Raw genomic sequence first — 22,517 nt, forward strand, 5'->3', positions numbered from 1 at the left:
TAGCCACAGCAGATGCTGCACAACCACCAACCGGGACATCTCTCATGGGCACACTTCCATCGTCTCTCGAGACTAACGGATGCCAACCAACTGGTATATTTTATTATATTTCATCTAGCTTCCATTTCCCCCTCGCTGTCAGTTTTTCTCATTCCAGTTCGTTATTGGTTTTTTTTCCTTGTATCTAAAAGGCAAATTTTCTTTATCTCTTTTAACTAATGTTACCACTGTAACTGGATTAAAACGTCACTTGCTATTACTCTTTAAAGGCTTAATGATTTCTAACGAGAGAAAAAGTGACCTTATATCATGGCCCTGCGTCCTTCGCCCTTTCGTATTATGGAATTAGTTGCGCCTAATTATGTTTTTGCTGTTTGTTTTATAGTATACAAATGTTTGCAGACAAATTTGGTTTGTCATTTAAATGCGTTTGTACTAAGCAGACAGTTTTGTCCACTTTACTCTTCTGGATATGATTACAATATTTTCTGATCTAATTATGCCGCGCACAATCTTCTTCAGGGTATTTGTCTGACTTTGTGTGGGTGATACAGAGGTCCATATCACATTGTCGGAAAATTATATCTTTGGCCTCTGTGTGTCACATATAATTATAAAATAAAAGGATCACCTATTCAATAGCTCGTATAATTTAATTAACACCAATATATGTGGATATTAAGCAGTCATTCATGGTTCTATTTATGTAACTGATTTCACTACAGATGCTATGTTTCGCATTATTTTATGATAAAAGCTGGTAAATAAAGATATACATAATCATGATCTAGGGTGGGTTAGGTTACGAATGACACCTGCGCATAATAATAAAGTATTTTCACGCAAGTAAGTTGAGCAATATCAGACACCACTTGACCATTTTGCTTTCAGTTACAGGCAAAACTAATTTTTAAGCCGTTGTATCAATAGCTACCTGAGTGTGTATCAAGTCCTGATAGACCCATACTCCACCTAGCGTGCTTCATTTGATAAATCAAAAGAAAACATCATATTGGGTGGAAATATTTTCATGCTAGAATAAAGCATAAGCTAAATTGAAGTGAGAGATATAGATTTGTTTAATGATATATTTTCGAATGGGAAAAAAGGCCAAAGTCTAGTTGCAAGCTTCACTGTGTTACATTGAATAACGGCCTGAGGATTACAATTTTCCCAGCTTCTTTCTTTTATGGCAATGAGAGGGTTGTCTTAATGCTGTACTAGTTTCTTATATGAAAACAAGAACTATCCATTAGCCGTGGTAGAGTAGAAGAATGTTTGTCTGCACCATTCAATGTAATCAATAAATCTTTCGCCAGCAGAATTGTCATATTTAACAATTCCCATATACTTCTTCATATACTGGCACTTGGAGAAAGTGTGCGTGTATGTATGTATGTATGTTATGTATGTATGTATGTATGTATGTATGTATGTATGTATGTATGCAGCTATAGAAATTGCCTTTGAAATTAACTGCAATCATTCAAGGAAGAACCGTTGCAAATGTCTCTGAAAACAACATCTTCCGTGGATGACTCTCCTGTCACCTTGTTAATTACTTAGATTTGATTTTTTAATAGAATCAAGCCGTTTTAAACAATGCAATAAAAGTACACCGCTCCGTCAAAGAATAACCAGGAAACCAAGATCTATTTAACACATATTTATACGACAATTCTGACAGTCAAGGTGGTTACTTAAATATCAACCATCTGTGGATAACAAATTTAATAACACAAACGATACTAAGATAGGCCGAATTGAATAATGGCTAACTGAATATTCCACATTACATAAAAAATGAATATGACAATGACAGGCAGGCATTGGTCACATGCAAACATATGAAGAAAGCAATAATGGATATTAGTAAATGTAACTGTAATAGAAAACTGGAAGCGAAAATAGATTATAGCCATGATGTTTTTAAAGAGATCTTCAAAGAAAGAAAGCATCAAAAGATAAATATGATGAAGAAATCCAGTTCCTCACCATAAACGTTATGGATTTCTGGAAAACGAAAAGGTTGATACTTTTGAACCTTTTTACTCAGTCAAAATGTATCTGTAATGGGAAACTTTAACACTCCAGATAACTAGGGTTGTAGCACGCAAGGTAGAAAAGATAACAAAAGTATGGTACCGATATGTTATCTTTTGATTGATACACTTTGAACACCTAAATAAAAAACCAGTGAAACGGAATTTCTGAATGAAAAACAATTTTTGGAAAATGTTACCTACCTAACTTTACTGAATAAACATTAAAGCATTGCTCAAGCAAATTGAGGTAATTAGACTGTTAACAAACTGGAAGACTTGAAAAGAGAGGATATTGCTTGCATGTTTCATCGTCAGAGTTATTTATGTATCGAAGGATATGAAATATCTACAAATTTCGAAAAGCTTTTTGAAAATATAGATAAATGGTAAAATGTGTTTAGCACTGAAATGGAAATAATGAAAAAATGAAAATATTATGCGACTAAAATAATTTAAAAAATCACATTATTATATACTCTTTTTTTCTCTACATTATCTTTACACTGTTAGAATCGTTCAGTATTTTACGAAACTGAACACCTTGATATTGTACGCACATTCACGATACGTGTGAATCAAAATAGTATAGTGTGTTAGAAACTACTTTATAAACAAACAATGTACAATCATGTAGTGGACTTTAGGTTTTAGTTTATTAGATTTGTTTCTGGATGAACTAAACCAGCTGCTTCGTCCACTTGAAAGTAGAGATGATATAGTGAACAATGCGGATGAGTTTACTGAGTCACAAAGGAAACTTTTTAACAAGCAAACGAATGAACGTGATATTCGCAATTTCCTCAACAAACGTGAGAGATGCTGTATTGAAAGTGCATTGTCATCATTTAAACAGTTATTTAGGAGACATGTTCGTAACTTTTCTGAATTGGATTGGTACGGACTGTAACCAGTGTTCTCTTGGGTATATAAAAACAGCATCGAAAATGATACTGAGGGCAAGGACTTTCGCATATCTATCAGATGCGCACAATTTTATAACTGAAAGTACTAAACTCGTGGGAAAATGCAACCGAAGGTTGCGTGTCAGCTTTGTTGATACAATGCTTCGGCTTTAGGCTAGTGATAGACGCCATACAGGGTCTTCTTCAGCTTGTAATAAAAATGCTTAAAAATATACTTATATTTTTGCATCTTCAAATTTCTTTAAAATGTACTTAGTTCTCCTAATCGGAATCACACGAGCTATCTCATGGGTTCTAAAGCTTGATTACGCATTTCAAAATTGTACTGTAATTCCGACTACATTCCAAGTATAATATAATCCTCCTTATTGCACTCAAGATTAAATGAACATTATTTTTCATTCCGACTATGGATAATTACAACTGAAAGAGTTCATATTTTCCCACATTATGATTCCGAGCATTCAATGACAGACCAGAAACACATGCAGATGAGTCAAGACGCCTCCCTTGCAATTCAAATCAGATGCACTTTATGTGGAACTGATACCAATCTTTAATCACAAAATTTAGTAGAATCGACACAAATACCAAACTCCATTCATTGCAGACCAAATGGAAAAGTTGTTGCAATGCGCATTCATTCACAATATGAATCAAAATTTCAATTTTAAGTTGACAAAAACGACAATTACATTTTAAAGTGAAGTCGAGCGCGCGACTAAGATAAATTTTCGCTGGGCGGAGTTATTTGCGCATTAAGATTGTTGTTGTGTATCGATCAATCTCCGGTTGTTTATTTAGTTTGGAATACAGCATAAATTCAAATACTGTGTTCCCTGTAGTGTATTTTTTAATATAATTAAGCTTTAGGTGGAATAAGAAAATTATCATAAAATAAAAAGGGTACTGCATTTGTATGGGAAAATGTGAACTCTCGTTTTGTCGGATAAATACTGCACTCCACAAGGTCATGCAGTATCCATCTGATACAAAAAAAATTCGTTCATATTTTCTCATACAAATTCAGTGACCTATATATAAATAGAGAGAACTGTATTAGGAAACATAACACGTTCCGTTTTGAAAAATAAAAAATCTGTTGAATATTACTCTTGTGTTTTTAAGATAAACGTATTTTCGTTCCAAATATACGCTGAAGTTGTTGCGGAATGACTTTGCTTTGATAAAAATGTGTTGAGTATGTAATAGTTTAGCCCCCGCTAGCGAAACCTAGTTCTCTTGCCCTTTATCAGTATTTGAAGAACCTTTGGCACGTGCACGGGAAGTCTAATAACTGTAAATCGGAATTAAGCTTTCGATGTATAATGCAAATAACATCTTTCCTTTTTTTCTTTTTTTTCATGTACAAAACACGTTATACTATTGGTTTTGAATGCATGTAATCATACTCAACATGTCACGAAATGGAGACGACTCATTTTGTCTGTAATTAATGTCTCTGAAACTGACATGCAGTCCTGAAACAGTGATTCAAGTGTGAATGAATCTGCAACTTCTACAAATCAGAGGGCATGGTGGTCATCTAGCATTCCTAAGATCCTTCAACATATCTATGTAATACCATGCTAGTTCTACCTGTTATTCCGCTCTCAGTTATCATCAATACATCATATTTGGATAAATGCTCTAATTGTACATCCGATACTTTCAAACATGCGGCATGGACTAATTGGGAAGTACTATAATAGCGAACAGGATCTTGTTTGCATTTTCACACATTCCAAATCTTCTAACGGCATCACGTTGCGTCGGTGTATCTTTGTTGTAAAGTCATTTTAGATTTCAAAGTGTTTTCAGATTGAATTGTTCAATTGCATCTTTTAGATTTTTGTTATCATTATTGGTATGTTTAAATCGTCAAATGATGAGTAAATTATTTGTAATGCAGGGATAAATTTCTCGTTAAACCTTGCATATTATCCATACAATTCAATTTACGATAGTGACGTTCTGGAAGTATAAACTTGCCTGTTACGAACAACGTGTGAGAGAGCTTCGCCGTTTTGAACTTGGGTCTTTGTATTATCCAAGACAATCACAAGTAAACTACGGCATGATAAAATATTAAGTAAAATTTTAAAACAAACGTTCATTAACATTTTCTGCCTAATTTCTTTGTAACATATTTAGAATTTTTTTTATCTTACTGTAAAACTATATGCATGACCTGAAAGTGTGATTTTCTAAGCCTGCAAGATAAATTTAACCGAGTTAGATCATTTGAAAATATAGTTTAGTTTCATTGAACACATAAAGCAAATCTTAAGTATTCATGACATGAAAATCTCATTTCAATTTGTCTTAAACGACTCTCTTAAAGTCTTTTAGTGATAATTCGTTTTAAATATTGCATATTCATTCATCTGAATTCTTTTCTCGTTTGAAGTGGTATAAAGAGATTTCTAATTTTTCTAACTTGTTTTGGTATTAATTGGTTTATCATAGAAGTTTAATTTTTGAAATTGTGATATAACTCTTGGGACAATTTGGGAATTAATTCACATTACTGATAGCGTGACAGTTCCTCTGAAACTTTCCATTTTATCACTTAGAGAATCAATCTTTTTATATGTTAATTTTATTAAACGTGTTTGTTTTTATTCTTCCTGTTAGTTTAAGACATAGAATCGTCACACATATCCGGCGGTTTGGTCATCTGTTCGATCCCAGTTACTGGATTTATCTTTCTTATGGTGAATTGAATGGGTTGTCGCCTCGAGTTCCTATGTCAGATTAGTCTGCATGTCGCTGAACGGTAAAAATTAGACGGGTGAATTTAAACACAAATGGAGCTTCTAGGTCGATACAAAATTTTAAGAATTGAGGAAGTAATTGAACATGTAGACATTAAACATTTCTCCGGAGGTTTAAGTCGTAACTCAGTTTCACATCCCTTTTATTCTATAGTAATGTCAAGTCATATGCTTGATACCGATTTAGTGTCACAATCCCTCGACTCATACCACTCAATCTAAACAACTGTAATAATTGCCCAGTCATTAGACTTTACTAAAAAGTTGCTTATTGTCAATCAAGACCCAGACAGCAGACTTGCTGCTTTAAACACATCGCTTACACGTCTGTGCTACTGCTCTTGCTTACATAAATTGTAAATCAAATGTATGCTGACAGATTAAAGGGATTTCCATAAGGGACAGCACCATTTAAATATCACAGTAGCAGTCTCCTTTACAGACATCCAGTTTTCCTATTTTCAAACTTCATTTTTAATATTTATTTCAGTAAGATGGTAAATCATTTGCCGCAAGATAATTTCTCATTATTTCATGTATGCGACATATTTTAAAATCGCATAGAGAAACAATAACACATAATGCAAACTTATATTCTCTCCAATCACATTAAACTTCAAAACAAATGTTATAGTATTGCTAATAGTTCAGAATATAGTCCCTAGTAAGATATTTATTTGTGAAATATGTGTTGGACCCTGAAGCAATGAATCTGGCATTGATAAGTAACATCAATCACATTATCTCGGAAGGTAAAATACTCTGATCGCAATTATTTGCTTCCAAAATCCTATTTGCAAAAAATGTACTTGTACTTCAGTCTGAGCGGTTTGGTAATATTAATGATTTTCAAGATACACCCAATTTGTGCTGTTCTAGTGATTTTCAATTTATCTCTTTACAGACTTATTCCAACACGAAAACTTGAAACGAAAAGAAACAAAATTGATTGATTTTCTAAATTAGTCTCATCTATACTGCTCTAACAAGAACTAGCTTCATTGAAGGGACTTTGAACACATGTAAGTTAATGTTTTAATGCATGGGGATCGTATGAGTTGTGTTTCGAAGAACTTTTATAAAATGCTTTAGATTTAATCACGAGATGATTTAAGGAGGTGCCTTGATAATGCGCCTGGAAATCTGAACCTGTCGTCGATATATTCAGCGAATCATTGATTCATGAAAGAGGAAGCCAACATATATATTTTAACTGAGCGCTCAGCTTTTAGTAATGAAATTCCTGTACGATGATTAACGGTGTAACCATTCTGCACCGATATTCCGTAGAAGTGCAGATGGCAAACCAAATGATCTGAATAATTACTGTTTTGAACTTAATGCTTTAACTCCGCATTGACAAAACGATACGGTCCATGTTCTCATAAGTGTCACCATACTTAAGCAAACACATTTAAAATCGAGATAGTTTCTGATTTTCTGTCTTGCAATGTGCACTATATGTTACCTGCCTTGAACGCCCACCTCCACTATACAGCCCAAATATTTACTTTATGACATCTAGCTTCGTACGAGAGAGAGAGAGAGAGAGAGAGAGAGAGAGAGAGAGAGAGAGAGAGAGAGAGAGAGAGATTACCAATCATTAGTTCTGGAATCCGAATATTTGTATTACCCCACCCCACCCCGCATAACTCCATATTTATATATAATTGTGATCACATAACAGTCTTAGGATATCGCTTTCAGGGACCTTATTGAAATGGTGTAATTAGGCGACGTGATAATAAATTAAAATAAAATTTACGTAAGATCCAATAAATAAAACAATTTAAGAACACAAATGGAAGTGAGAAGTTGCCACTTCACCCATTTAGTTTGTGGAAAATAAAGTATACACATTGAAGACCTATAGTAAACTATTATAAAGATTATATGGTTGTAGACAAAGATTCACACAGTGAATAAAAATTGTATCGAATGTCATGCATGGTACGTAACTCGTTGCTCAAATGATAAAAGAACATCGAATTTTATATTTATGTCTAATAATAAATGGTACTAATTTTAGGGTATTAAGTGTATCTTTTACTCATTCCATTTATACTAGCACAATCCAATTAAAGAGGAACCTTTACAAAATACACAACGTATGATCATTAGCATAAAGTAATGCATGCCTGATATTTACTCGATGTGTACCCAATTTATACTATATGTATGTCTTATTTATACTCAATGTATACCCAATTTATACTCAATATATGTCTTAATTATAGTCAACATATACCCAATTTATACTCGATGTATATCTATTTATACTCGCTGTATACCCAATTCATACTCAATATGTACATCTTATTTATGCCAAATGTAAATCTAATTTAAAATTTATAACTAATTTGAACCCAATGTATACCCAATTTATACTCAATGTATGTATTATATTCACCCAGAATACACCTAATTTATACCTAGTGGCATTTTAAGCAATAATAAAACAGACTTTAAGTTACTGTAGCAAAGCATCATGTTATCTCGCTCTCTCCTCTCTCTCTCTCTCTCTCTCTCTCTCTCTCTCTCTCTCTCTCTCTCTCACACACACACACACACACACAAACAAACACACACACAAACAAACACATACACACGTCTTCACTATTGCTTTCAACTATATAAAAATAGGTGCTGATAAAAAAAAAGTTGTATAAATTATATACTTACCGAAGAAACATAGGGAGAACACAGTTATATAGCAAGCCACGAATATTGCACGTGTGAACGGTTGGTTGAATACATTTTCAAATTCATCACTAGTCTGATTGCTGGTGGAGTTCTCCCAGAAGTCGACGATACTCTTGTTGTAATAATCCACCGAATTACTTACATTGCTGTTACTTCCATCCATGTCCCTAATTCTCGTGGATGCTTCTTTCCTTTTCTAAATCATACAAGGTTTCCAAGGATTAATAATTCTACCTAAAACATAAAATGTTACAGAAGATGTAATATCCATTATAGTATATGCAGACTTTGTTTAGCTTATATATATAAAGAACACAATCAAAAGTACATAATTAAATAGATAATTCAAGCGTTCTTATTATTTCTAGGCATACATACTCTGATAATAAGCAGCATGCAAGTCCAATCTTATTCGCAAAAAGTCATTTCTAATATAAACTGATTCGCATCCAAGAATGGATGGAAGTATATTTGTCCGCGATTTACTAGTGTCTTTGCCGCAGATGCTTCAGAATCCCATCATTCGGTTATGTGACAGAGAGTCACTTAACTAGTCTACCACCTTGTCGATCAGCTGCTACTACGCATCGCGGCCTTCTGTTCATTGGTTTAATTGTGCTCTGTGGGTTTAACGCTACTTTTCTGCACATTCTCTCATGATAAGCAAAACATAGCCTCTGGTGGAGGAAGAACCGGAGAAGAGCCAACAACCCACGGGAAGCCCCGTTGAGTAGTTTAAATAGTTTAAAGATTTTTTTGTATGTATGTATGTGTGTATGTACGTACCTAGGAACGTACGTACGTATGGGGGGCCCTGAGTGGCCGAGTGGTCTAAAGCGCTCTCCGTTACGGATCACTGCCATCTCACCTCTGTCTACGTCGGTTCGAGTCTCGGATTCGGCTAATGTGGGTATGTGAGAAAGCTTGCCAGTAGCTTCTCGTGGGTCGGTGGTTCTTTCTGGGGTTTTTCCGGATTCTTCCTCCACCATTACTACTGGCCTATAGCCTATCGTGTGTTGTATGTATGTATGTATGTATGTATGTATGTATGCATTAATGTGTGCATCTCTCTCTCTCTCTCTCTCTCTCTCCCTATATATATATATATATATATATATATATATATATATATATATATATATATATATATATATATATATATATATATATATATGTTTAATGCTCAGATCTAAACTTACTTCCGTCACCTAGGCGGATGCGTATTAGCGACAATAGTATGCGATTATTCCGAGCTTTTTTTCGGCTGGCATATTTTAATTCAAATAGAGTTCTTCTGCAATGACAGCATGGATGAAAAGGAAAATACATTTCATAAATTTTTTACTTCTAATTCTCTAGCAAAGCACTTTACACAGCATTGTTTCGATGCTTCAAAGAAAGAAAATAACTTTATTATTAATTATTTATTTAGTCAGGGAGTCAGTTAGCTATTTAGTTAGTTATAGTTAGTTAGTTAGTTAGTTAGTTAATTAGTTAGTTAGTTAGTTATGCATTTTGGGGTGTTCCTTCTATTTGTTTTTTAATACTGAAATGGTTTAGTCACCTTCCATTCACTATTTTACCGCTCCGGTGGCCTAGTGGTTAGAGCGTCCGCATCGGATGCGGGCGCTCGTGGGTTCATAGGTTAGTGTTAGGACTGGTCGGCCTGGTGTCAGGATAATGTGATTAAGTGGGACATCTTGCATCATGTATGTGGCATGATGCCCCAGTGCTAGACACTATAAACTGCGACACTGCAGACATCGTAGTGATAAGACTGGAAAATTGTTACGGTTACGTTAAAAATCCAAGTCACACACACACACACACACACACACACACACACACATCATTCGCTATTTTAAAGCAAAACCAGTAGATTGTACCCAGGAGTATAGGTTTCCTTAAACTATTCATCATTTCAGCAGTAGGGGGGGGGGGGCATCGAAGCTTTTTTCAACATTTCAGCAGCGTGTGTGTCAATGAAGCTGATTTCATCATTTGCAAATGCACTAGTTGTTTAAACAACATTCTATAAATATATATATACTTCGTGTCAAGTAGAAGAAAAAAACATGAATATCGTTCATCTGAGGTCATGATAACTGGCTGGATCGTTACGTATGTGATCACATGCATTTAAGCATACATACAGCATCCATACCTGCAGTCAGACAATGGTCGTTTGAGAATGACGCGAGGGATGATTGATTTATTGAGGGTTTGCAGTAGAGATTAAACAAGAAAGATATGAGGCAAGCAAATTGTTATAGTTGGACAGCAAATCGGTTTAATGACAGGAAATAGGTTATATAAATTAACTGAAATTGATATTAGAGCCGCCTTGAACATCGTCGTATTCTTGTTTGCTCTTTATGTGTGTCATATGTATTGGGCGCTTTTAAATTAGAACGGTGTAAACCGTTGTAATTTGTGCCAAATCGGAATTATTACGACCATTAACCAGAACTGGCACTTATATATATGAACCTATATGAACCAGAATATATATACGGGACGATATACGGACAAAAGTATTTGGACTATAAATACAAGAGGAATGGAACAGGGAAGGTGACGTCACAATACTAACGATTAGCAACAATGTTGCAAGGGGCTGACCTCAATTGACCAAACAGCGGTGGAAAAAAAAACAGAACGCTTGGCGGTAACGGAACTGGCGGGACAGAGACAGAAATAACAGACAACAGACAATAGACAACAGACAAATAACTATACAACACACTAAAAAAAAAGTTAGGCAAGAAAGCAAATCTTTTTGAGGCATATCTACAACATACATTATACAAATACTTATACAACTATCTAAAAAATAATTTAAGCAAGAAAGCTAATCTTTTCGAGGCATATGAGTGGCCCTGAAAAGGGCCTTTGGGTTCTTCTATTTTCTCCAGTTGTTCCACCAGCTCCTCACTTTCCCAATTATTCATATCTTCTTTTTATCCTCTGCTATCCTGTCAGGATGGCCCATGGCTCTAACATTTTCCTGTACCTGTATTCAATTTTTATTCACTTTGTCAAACTCCTCTTTCTTCTTTTTGTTTTCTTTCTCCTTTCTCTCTTTTCCCCAGGTATCTTTAATTTTCTTCACTTCTTCTTCCATTACCTTTTTCATAATTTCTTCTGCTTTCTTTAGTCTGTCCAGTCCCCTTTTGACAAATGGCCACTCTGTCAAATTGAAGATATCATCCAAAAATACATCTCACTTTGATAACAATATCAAGGGTCTGCTTCAACGTTCCGACTCTTACATATTTAGGATTGATTAAACCTCTCAACTTCTCAGCTTCCTCTTCTATCATCCCTTGTATGCGGTCCTGGCTACTTTCAGGCTGTTCGCAAAGTCCAGGCTGCCTGGGAACCTCCATTCTCTTTCAAGTCTTTCTACTACATACTCCACATCTACCATCCAATACCAACTATCCTTCAAATTGTTGTACAAGTATATTGCCATCTTGGTTTATTCAAGGCTGAATGGCGCGAACGATCATCATCATCATATTTAAATCATAGACGTAATCGCCCATACGGGCATGCACGTCTGTTTAATATCCAAAACGGACTATTTATTTAGTCATGGGGAGCGGAATGGTACTACATTCCCTAGTCATTACTGTGCATAGAAGGCACTATTTAGCTGAGCCGTCATTACTGTCTTCATAGACCCTAGCGACCTGGATGTAAGGCTGCACTCGAGTGGGGATAGTCCCAGCACTCATCCGAGTTAGAGGTGGTAATTCGGTTTGCATTTACTGAGCCTGGTGTCGACCAAGAAGTATGTGAGGCCAGTAGCGATTGATCGACACTATAACGTCACATCGGGACACCTAGGTTTTTTAGTTGTTTGTTCATGAAGAGAGAAACAAAGTGCCTCTCCAAGCACATTAATTAATTTTATGTATGGAAGTGACAAGGAAGAAAGTTCGGTCAGGGAGTATCACGCGCATCAGGAAGGCACCTTGGTGTATCGGGGATATTTATTTTTGATCCCCTTGTCAAAAGGTTACTGAATTGTCGTCTTGACGGACTTTTTGAGATATATAGCTAAATCTATTTTAATAAGACAGATACCTTTGCCGAATACTTGAGTCGCTACGACATTTCAAAGACATCTGATCTTATTTATTCCCTAGTTTTAAGTTTATTAGCCTGTCTACTAGTTTTGATAATTGTTTCTATTTTGTTTTATTTATGTGATATTATGGTATTTCAGGCAAAATCTATTTTAGTAAGACATATATATTTGCCGAAATTCATCTGAACATATGTATTCCCTAATTTTAGTTTTGTTAGCCTGACTACTAGTTGATTGATCGATTTAATGATATTTATTTGTTCTTTTGTTTAAATCCCACCATTTTCCCCAATGCCCGTAAGGAAATTTATGATATTTTGGTAAGTATTGTCCTTATTTAGGTTTTGTTCTTTAAGGAAATCAGGTATGTTGATGGGGGCCCTCTTTTGTGTTCTTTAGTCCTAAAACTAGTTCTTTGAGTTCTATACTTATGGCAGGTGTTGAATACATTTCTAAGTCTTCTTGGAGTGGGCAGTGTTGGCATTTGCCATTTGAGTTTGTGGTGGTTGTTAAATATTTCCCATAGCAGGTGGCTAATTTAGTTTTGCCTATTATTATCCTATTGATAAGTTTTTGGTCCTGACTTCTAACGAGTTGTGGTGGCTTGTTATGTCTTGTGACCTTATTTAGTATGGGCTATAGCTTGCGTCCTTTTTTGCTGCTATCCCACAATTGCTGTCATTTACTGTCAATTTTAATTCTGATAATACTGTACAATTCATGGACGCTGTAGTATAATGCCATTGAGTTAGGTTCATGTAGATGTTGTTTAGCTACTTGATCTGCTTTATCGTCACCTGTTAGTCCGATGTGGGATGGCACCCACATCAACTCTATTTTTTGTTTATTTTGTAGTAGTTGTTTAATTAAGTGATTGGTTTCCATCAGAAAGTTGCTTCTTGTCATAGAATGGTTTGATTTGATCGAGTCGATGACGCTAAGGGAGTCGCTAATGATAACTGCTTTTTTAATGTTTGTTAGCTGGAGCCATTTTAGGACTTACATAATGGCCCAGAATTCAGCTTTTTAAATGGAATAGGTGTCGGGTAATCATGCTCCGAACTCTGTGTTTGTTTCAGAGATTACTATTGCTGCTGAAGTTTTGTTCGGATTTGTAATTTTTGAGCCATTGATTTATATCTTGGTGTACCCTATGTATTTTTCTTCTAGCTCGGCTAATATTTTAGTCCTTATATCATGTGTCAAGTCTAGTGTGTTGCCATACGTAAGGGCTGTTGTATTTCAATTTGGGTTATCTCCGGTCCAAGGTGTTGGGTTGGGATAATTACATTGCTCGGCTTGTAGTGTGGGTAGGATAAGATCTTTGGTTAGCTCATGTATTTTGTTCGTACCGGGTGGTTGTGGTACTAGTTTTCTACTGAAAGGCATATGACTTTGTTAGATAATTTCCCTGGTGGGGTAGCTAGTTTTGTGAATTGAAACTCGTGCGGTATATCTTAATATGTTTTCATTTCTTATTAGTGTAAGTGGTAGTTCTCTGAGAATTTGGAGCTCCTCTAGGGGTGTATACTGCTCTAGTGCAAATGTTTAGTACCGTATGTTTTATGGAATCTAGTTTGTTAAGTGTTGTTTGTTTAGCTGATGTATAGACTTGGCATCCGTAATTTAGTATGAATCCTATACGTGACTTGTATAATGTCAAAAGGGTTTATTGATTTACCCCCATGTAGTTCCCTTGAGGTTTCTTGGTAGGTTTAGATCAGTTTTACATTTGCGGGTGAGCTCTTTAATGTGGTGTTTCCATGCAAGGTTTTCATCAAGGTACATTCCTAGGAATCTGGTTATCTTGGTGAATATTAATAATTTCCCTTGTAGGTATAACTTTGGGTAATATATATTAGTTCGATTTTGTGGGGAGAATATAATCGCTTCTGTTTTAGTGTTTGAGATTTTAAACCCCATTTAGCAGCCCACTGACCTATCAAGTCTGAATGTGCTCAATGACTTTTAGGCTTTAGGATTTCCTGCTTTCCATATCCCGCTATCATCAGAGAATTAGAATAGGTCTATTGTATTTTGGTAGATTATTTTATCTAGATCGTTTATAATGATATTAGAACGTGTGGGGCTAAGCATGCTACCTTGTGAGTTTTCCATTTTCTAAGTTGTACGTGTCTGAATATTGATCCCCTACTTTAATTTTTATTTTACCATCTGTCAGGAAATCTGATATCCAACTGTGCCTTCGGCCAGTGATTCCGTATAGGTTTAGTTTCACAATTATACCCTTTGTCCATATTAGATCAAATGCTTTCTCAAAGTCTAGAAATGCTGCGATTAAATGTCGGTCGAACTTGCGTTTGGCATTGAATGCGAGTTTGATACTAGCTTCAAGTCTAAATAGCTGATCTAAGGTGAACCTTTTGTTGCGAAAGCCGCTTTGATTTTCGGATATAAGATATAGTTTTCCAGATGGTATCTGAGTCTATTGTTAATCATTGTTTCCATTAGATTGCAGATGTTATCAGTTAGTGATATGGGCCTATATGCATTGATGTCAGTTGGAACTTTGCCTGGCTTAGGTATACAGATAATGATAACAGTTTTCCAATTTTTGGGGATTTTCCCATTTTACCAGATAGTGTTGAGGAGGTATAGTATTATTTCGGTTATATTTTCGGGGATGTGTTTATAAATTTCATAGCCGATTTAATCTTCCCCAGGCTAGGGCAGATGTCCATTGGGCTTGTGTAAAGTTTTAATTCAGTGTTGACTATTTGTCGCCAAGATCAGTATATACACTGGGGTTGTATTTTTTTCTTTCTATTGCTTGTCGGTGATCATGAAATTGTTTTGTATGGTTGTTGTTACTACTCATATTTGTAAAATGTGTTGCCAGACAGTATGCTTTTTCATTGTTAGTAATTTTACCAATCAATTGGGGCGTTTGTTGTTTTGGTTCACCCTTAATTGCTCTATTTTTTTATCCCATACCTGTTTTGCGTTTGTTTTGAAAATAATATTTGAGCAGTATTTTTGCTAAGTTTTTCATTTGCATTTCTGACTATAGTCTTCGTTTCCTTTTCCTTATTTTTATTTATTTTAAAGTCATTGGAATTTCCTGAGTGCTTGAATTTATTTAGTGCTTTTGTCTTGTTTTTAAGGGCTATTTTACATTCATTAGTGCACCATGGGACAGTGGGTTTGAGTTCTTGTCCTCCTGTCTTGGGGATATTTTGCTTTGCTGCTGAGGCTACGGTGTTAACTATATTTAGGTTAAATTGGTCTGTATCCTCATTGTAGAGGTCTTCTAAGTTTATCGTTGAAAGGATGTTTCTAAACTGTTGCCAATCTGCTTTATCACATCACCATTTAGGTTTGTTGCTTGTTGATTGAAATTGAGACATTATATTTAGAGTGAGTATAATGGGGAAGTGATCGCTTCCAGGGGAGCTGTCTTGATCAACTTCCCAAGTTGCTAATTGGGTCAGTTTAGGTGTGACGATGGTAAGGTCAAAAGCGGAGAGTCAGCCGGAGGTTTGCTCCAATCTTGTTCCAGGGCCGTTGTTGATGATGACCAAGTTGCGGCAGCCCATTTTTCCAGTAGTGTACCTCTTATTTTATTTAATTTGCCTCACTGCCGTGTATTGTGCGCATTGAAGTCCCCACATACAATAGTGTTTTCAGTAATGTAGTAATCATATTTTTGTAGCTATCAGTTGTTGTGGGGTTGTCACCCCCTGGGTCGTAAACATTAAGGAGCTTTATGGATTGTTGCCCATTGTGGAATAGAATGGATTGTGTTTCAATGTGGCTAGGTGGGTCAGAGTTTTGATTAGTGATAACCTCGGTGGTATTGGGTAATGAGTCTATAATGTATGTTGCCAGACCCTCTTTTTGTTTTCCATTGGACCTGTTTTAATAGTATACAGATTAATACCCTGGTAGTTTTGTGATATTCTTGGTGCCCTTTGTCAGGTGAGTTTCCTGTATACATATTATATCAGGTTTTTGTTGCATTGACTCAATTTTATTTATTAGTTCGGGCAAATTGTTAATGATCCCGCGGCAGTTCCACTGCCACAGTATCAGACATTTACGTAGTTTGGGATGCATAATGGTACATTTTGTTTAACACTTAGTTTTTAACTTTGCTACTTGAATGTTTTTGGATGTACCTGCGTGTCTGGAAAGAATTTGGCGGTTAGTTTGTATAGTATCTGGTGCATACAGTTTGTTGTTACTTGTCTATTTGTGATATTTTGGAGGATGCTATTAGTGAATTCATTTATACATTTGATTTATCTATGTTAGAGTTATTTCCCTTGCTAGCTCTAGCGTTATTTTGGCTGTTTTTAGTTTGAGGGAGGGTTTTATTGGTCTGATGTTTAGTCTTTACTGGTTTAGTGGTGTTATTTGGGCTTATGTTAATTTGAGGGAGTGTTTTATTAGTTTGAATATTAGTGTTTTCAGGTACAGTGGTGGGTTTTATTAGGAGGGGGCAGAATTATTTGCTTAGAGATTGTTTTTTGCCTGGCTTCTTTATAAGATTTCTGTTCTTGGTCCATGAGTTGGACAATTCCAAATTCCCTAATGGTGTAGTGACATTCATGAGAATTAGAGTGTTGTGGCCTTGTGCAATTTGCTCACTTAAGTTCACTTCTTTTGCACCGCCCCCCGCCCATGTGCACCCCCATAGTGGTTACACTTTGCTGAGTACCTACAAGAGGAGGTGAAGTGACCCCACCCTTTACAGTTTCCTCAAAAGCGGGGTTAGATTTGATATTCCTCTAGACGATAGCGAGTTCCATATGGCCCTAGTCTTATGAGTGATTGAAGTGATATATTGAATTCTATAACTGTGGCTGATGTTTCTAATTTCTGGGAGTTCTTAAGTTTATATACTATGTTTTTGTTGTGGCCATAGTATTTGAGCTCAGTTTCCAATTGTTTCTTTATTTTATGCTGTTGTCTTTTGGGGAGTTTCAGGACCTTTTTTTAAAAACTGTTTTGGAGTTGTTTGTTGGTGGTCTGATTACAATATCATTTCCTATAGCTATCCTGTTTTGGTTTTCGGTAGCTGTGAGGGTCGTGGTTTTCTTATTTTCATTATTTCCTTTGAGAGCAAAATGCCTTGAGACTGACTGTTATTGAGGCCATTGATTCAAATTCCATGTATATGTCAACCTGTTTGGTTGTGTTACATTTAATAATGGCATAGTTTGTATTAGGCCTTACTATTGTGAATTCACCCCACCCCCCGTGAGCCTTAGTGAGTTTACTAACTATGAATATATGTCTAAGACTGAGGAATTTAGAGCCTTTTGCTTGTTATGTAAATAGTTGGATCAATGGGGTGGAAATTTTGCCTATGCCTTGAGTTAAGTTCTAGTTGTTGTGGGTTTAGTTTTGTTTTTGTTGTGACTTTTTTATCCCTTGTTCAGCTGAATGGTGTTTAGTTTTTTTTTGGCATGCTTGATTTGAGTTTGGGTTTATCCTGTTTTGGTTGTTGCATTGGGGTTTATTTAGGTTTTATTTAGGTGTTTGTTATTGTGGGGTTTACATGGGTTGTTTCCCTTTGCCTATATAATATTTCTGGGTTGCCTGCTTCATTATTGGGTTTTGAGCGTAGAAAGGGTTGTCAAGGCTGTCCATAAGGTCCTGTATATCATTTAATTTATCGATGTCTGGGTTTGTAGTTTCCTTAGATGGGCCTGGTGTTTGGCTACTGTGGATTGTTTGTTTTTTTCTGGTTGATCTGGTTTTGGTGTTAATTTGTTTTGTTCTAGCTTGATCAATAGTTTTGGTTTTCGTGCAGAGTTGTGTGGTTTTATCCTTGGGTTATTGTACTGAGTCTGAGGTTGGATTCTTGATGGGGTGGTTACTGAGGGTCTAATTGTGTCTTCTCTACATATTTGGATAGATGTCGCATTTCCTTTAGGGGGAGTCATTCCAGTTATGTATAGGGCATTGATATGGTTGTTGTTTGGGCCTTACGTAATGGTAGCATTTTGATTTGCCAGTGGTTTAGCTTTTGAGGTTTCCGTTGGAATTGTGTCATTTACGTCAATAATAATTTCTGCCCTCGGTCCTGGATGTAATTTGGGGAAGGTGACCGGCAAGGCAGCTGGCCATGCAGGAGAATTTTGAAAGATTGCTTTGGGCTGTATGTTGGTTGGGGTCCCTGTCCAAGTTCCGGGGGATAATGTAATTGGGGGGTTGGTTGGCGTTAATTGGAGGGGTTGGTGTGTCAACATGGGTGACTATGGAATTACGGACGTGACCTCTAGTGACTTCTTAATAATGGTCGTACTGGTAGGGCTGCTATTAAAACCAAAAATGATCGTATCGGTTTTCATGGTTGACGCGAACGACGAACGCTTTAACTTTATATTTGTCAAGCACGGGCGTGAAGGAAAACATCCCTTAATTCACTTCACATATTATCTACTAACCACACAGAGGTGAGGAGCAAAATGCAAACCATAAATATACTATCCACACACGGGAAGGAGCAAAAACAAACCACAAATATACTAGCAATACATACGATGATGAAGAAAAAAACCACAAATATACTATCTACACACGCGATGAAGAAGAAAAAAAACCCCACAAATATGCTATCCACACACGCGAAGAAGAAGAAAATTAAACATAAATATACTATCCACACACGGGAACAAAACACAAACCACTAATACACTATCCACACACGGGAAGGAACAAAAACAAACACTAATATACTATCCACGCAGAAGGGAAGGAAAAAACCGTACACTATACTAGCCACACAAACGTACGCGGACGCTTACAAGCCCCAAAAATCTACTATTCATACAAGCGTATGCTTACTTCTGCAAACACATACTCTACTATCCACACAAACATACTTGAGCTCATACAAACAGACCCCCCCCCCGACACACACACACACACACACACACAATCACATCCGTAAAAGAGTGAGTGTTTATTATCACACTACTCCATATTCACAGAAATTGGCAACTTGAATAGCGTCTCTGTTCTAGAGCTACGGTTAGCCCTGAAAAGGGCTGCTTTTATGACTACAGCTGCACCTGGCTAATGGTGACATCTCCCGAGTCTGGCACCACAGACACATCTTCCGCTCCAATCCTGCTCCCAATTGATTCATGTGGATGGGAGCGCTCATGGAGGTTGACTGGCCTCACTCTCCCAGTCTCCCAGTCTTCACTTTGAGGGATAGCGAAGACTTCCCTCCTTCTCTTGTTCTGCACACGTGGATGTTGCTTTCCATCCTCCTGCGGACGCTGAGGATCCCACTTTTGTCTCTGCAATTCTTGGTCACAGTCCTCTATTTGTGTGACGACAGGCCTCTGTGCTGGTTGTGTCTGTTGTGTTGGAAGTGGCTGTGGAGGATTCCTCACCATGGGCTTAACTTCACAGCTCTGTCTCAGCATCAAGTGAGGCAGGATAATTTCTTTCTTTTCACTCTCTTCTTTCTTTTTTCTTTCCTCCTCCTCTTTTTCCACCCTGGCCTCTTCGACTATGGCCTCCATGGCCAGCTCACCAAGGAGTCGCCTGGCGTATTCCAGGTGCATCTGGAGATCCAATAACTTTAATGTTCTGCTACTCATTTTTACACTTGATGAATCAACAATGGGTAGCCAGACTGACGAGCGTTCCTTTTATATTTCTCATGTACGGACGTGAAGGAAAACATTCCTTGCCACCTAAACTTACATTACCCATATCATTACCTCAACAAAAATGGAAGGGTCGGACCTAAAAGAAACACTCACTCACTTTTTACTTACAAACCCTAACTACTATTAAAAACTCACTGACTATTTGACAAGCTACGGAAAACGAAGTGCTTATAGACAAACTTCAAATAAAGATACATAAATGAAGTGCTTATAGACACACTTCTAACAAAGTTAACTAAACGACGTGCTTATTGACACACTTATATTTTTTCTAACTTACTAACTTACCATTGGTAATTGAATTAGTATCTCTTTTCATAGGGTATTGGGTAGCCCTGAAAAGGGCTGTTTTTTTTTGTGGACGAAGAGTGATGGCAATCCTTTTTTGTCTAAGATTGCGTCCCCGTCTGGCGGTAGGCTTTCCCACAGGAGCTGTCTGCTTTTTCGGAAAGAGAAGAAGACCTTTTTGGTATATACAAGGCAGTCGACAAAAACTTTGTTTCCAGCTGTTGCTATTGTTACTGCTGATCTCTCTGTTGTTTCTGAAGTCTGTACTTCTCCGTCCATTCTTCCTTTTCTTTCTTGATTTCCTCTCTAAAGAGCTCTTATATCAGGTCTTCAGTCATTTCAACTTTCTGACATTCACTAGCTCTTCAGGTTTCGTTCAGCTTGGCTAGTCTTGAGCACATCTTCATAGGAGAATGGCTTAACAATAGATGGTTAGGCTATCTTTCTATCTATTATTGGATTAACGAGGTGTGCGCACATTAAGTGCATTTACCTCGGATTTATGACCACACTGCGGCCTGTTAATTGTTCATGGGGGGGGGGGAAGGAATCAGTGCCTCATCCCCCCGGCATTTATGTGCTCAATAAGCACTGTTAATTTAACCTCAGGCCGTAGGTCCATATAGGTCGCTAAAGACCTGAATGGAAGGCTGATATGAGTGGGAATGGAACCAACACACTCTCTTGTTTTAGAAATAAACATCTTTTTCATTTGATGGGATGAGTGGGAATTGTGCTCACTCACTCATGTGATCATTGGGAAACATTTATGCGTGCACTGCGTGCTGATAATTGGTGTCTGTCCGTGGAAAGGGCCGGAATGTGCTGGAAGGCAGGCTGCTGTTCGTTGTTTCCAGGTTGATCTAAGATTCCGCTATCGTTCTAAAGTTTTGAAATTTGGAAACATATTCTGTGCTGTTTAAGGTTAGTAGAGCATACAAACAGAGGGTCTTTTAAAATTAAAATTTAAGTGTAAGTCTAAATTTAAATTTTAAAAAAATAATAATTAAATAGATAGATATATAAAGAAAGATTGAAGGTTATTGTATTTTATTTACCTGTCATTATTCAGTTAACTAATTTTTGGTCAACACTGTTACATTTGGGTGCTTTAATGGACCTGTTAACTGTTGTTAGGATGGAATGAAGTATCCTACCTTTATGGGTGGAATTCCAGTGTTCCTGCTCGACGCATATTATTTCAAAACACAACGTTTTGATTCAAATAACTTACAACCAATAATTAACAAGAAACAGATTTTTTAAATAAACAATAATTATCTTTTTTAGACAAGGTTGACATGGTTCTGAACTGAAGTTAGACTTCCACTGATGGAAGTCATTGGGCCATTAATTTACACTTCGTTTCCTAGCTAAAGACAAAAGATAACCATAATGGTCACAAAACCATCGATCTACTTTCTCACTGTTTCTAGATGAGTGACGATCAAAATAAGTCACTAAATGTTCTAACGAATATCCGAGACTGCGTACGATATGCCGTGACTGGTGTTGGTTCCTAACTGTCCGACAGCTTCGTACAGGGACATGTACGACCTCAAGTAATTCTTCTTGTTACCAAACGTAGGTTCGGTAATTCTTCTCCTTACCAAGAGGATTTTCCTTGTAGGTTCCTTTGAAAGCTGAATTCTTGACGATACCAATAATCAAACGTTTAGGTTACTGTCCTTGGAACAGATAATATTCGATCATAGCGAGAATGGTGAACGTTTTCACTTCCACGCGTCGTATCGGGTACTTGGCAGTCGCTCTGCTCAAAGTGTGACTGATTTCGTTTCCCTCTTTAGGCAACTCTTCCACGCGACGCACGCAGAGTCTGGCTTCTTCGATTTTTGTTTTTGTTAGCGTCATCTGTTTCAGCTAACAAATGGAATGCTGCACTACTACGATTAAGTCTGAGGTGGACATCCACACCGTTCAACAAATACTTTTCTTCCAACCACATGTCCAAATGCAAACGATCCATCAGTTCTAAACTTCGGCTTCTAGCAACATTCTTTCTATGCTCG

General features: G+C 36.7%; 1 long non-coding RNA gene across 1 annotated transcript in view; it reads right to left on the bottom strand.

The window, feature by feature from the left end:
• LOC149800911 (uncharacterized) overlaps nt 1-8,961 on the bottom strand; it is a 43,732-nt gene extending 34,771 nt beyond the window's left edge. Inside the window, exons 1-2 of the long non-coding RNA XR_016420434.1 lie at nt 8,827-8,961; nt 8,428-8,682 (exon numbers count right to left, since the gene is read on the bottom strand). This is a non-coding gene — a long non-coding RNA (uncharacterized LOC149800911). The remainder of the gene's footprint in view (nt 1-8,427; nt 8,683-8,826) is intronic.
• Between the last annotated feature and the right edge of the window lie 13,556 nt (nt 8,962-22,517).

The sequence above is a fragment of the Sinohyriopsis cumingii genome, chromosome 4, assembly GCF_028554795.1.
Source record: "Sinohyriopsis cumingii isolate HCF-2022 chromosome 4, ASM2855479v2, whole genome shotgun sequence".
Classification (NCBI taxonomy): Eukaryota; Metazoa; Mollusca; class Bivalvia; order Unionida; family Unionidae; genus Sinohyriopsis; species Sinohyriopsis cumingii.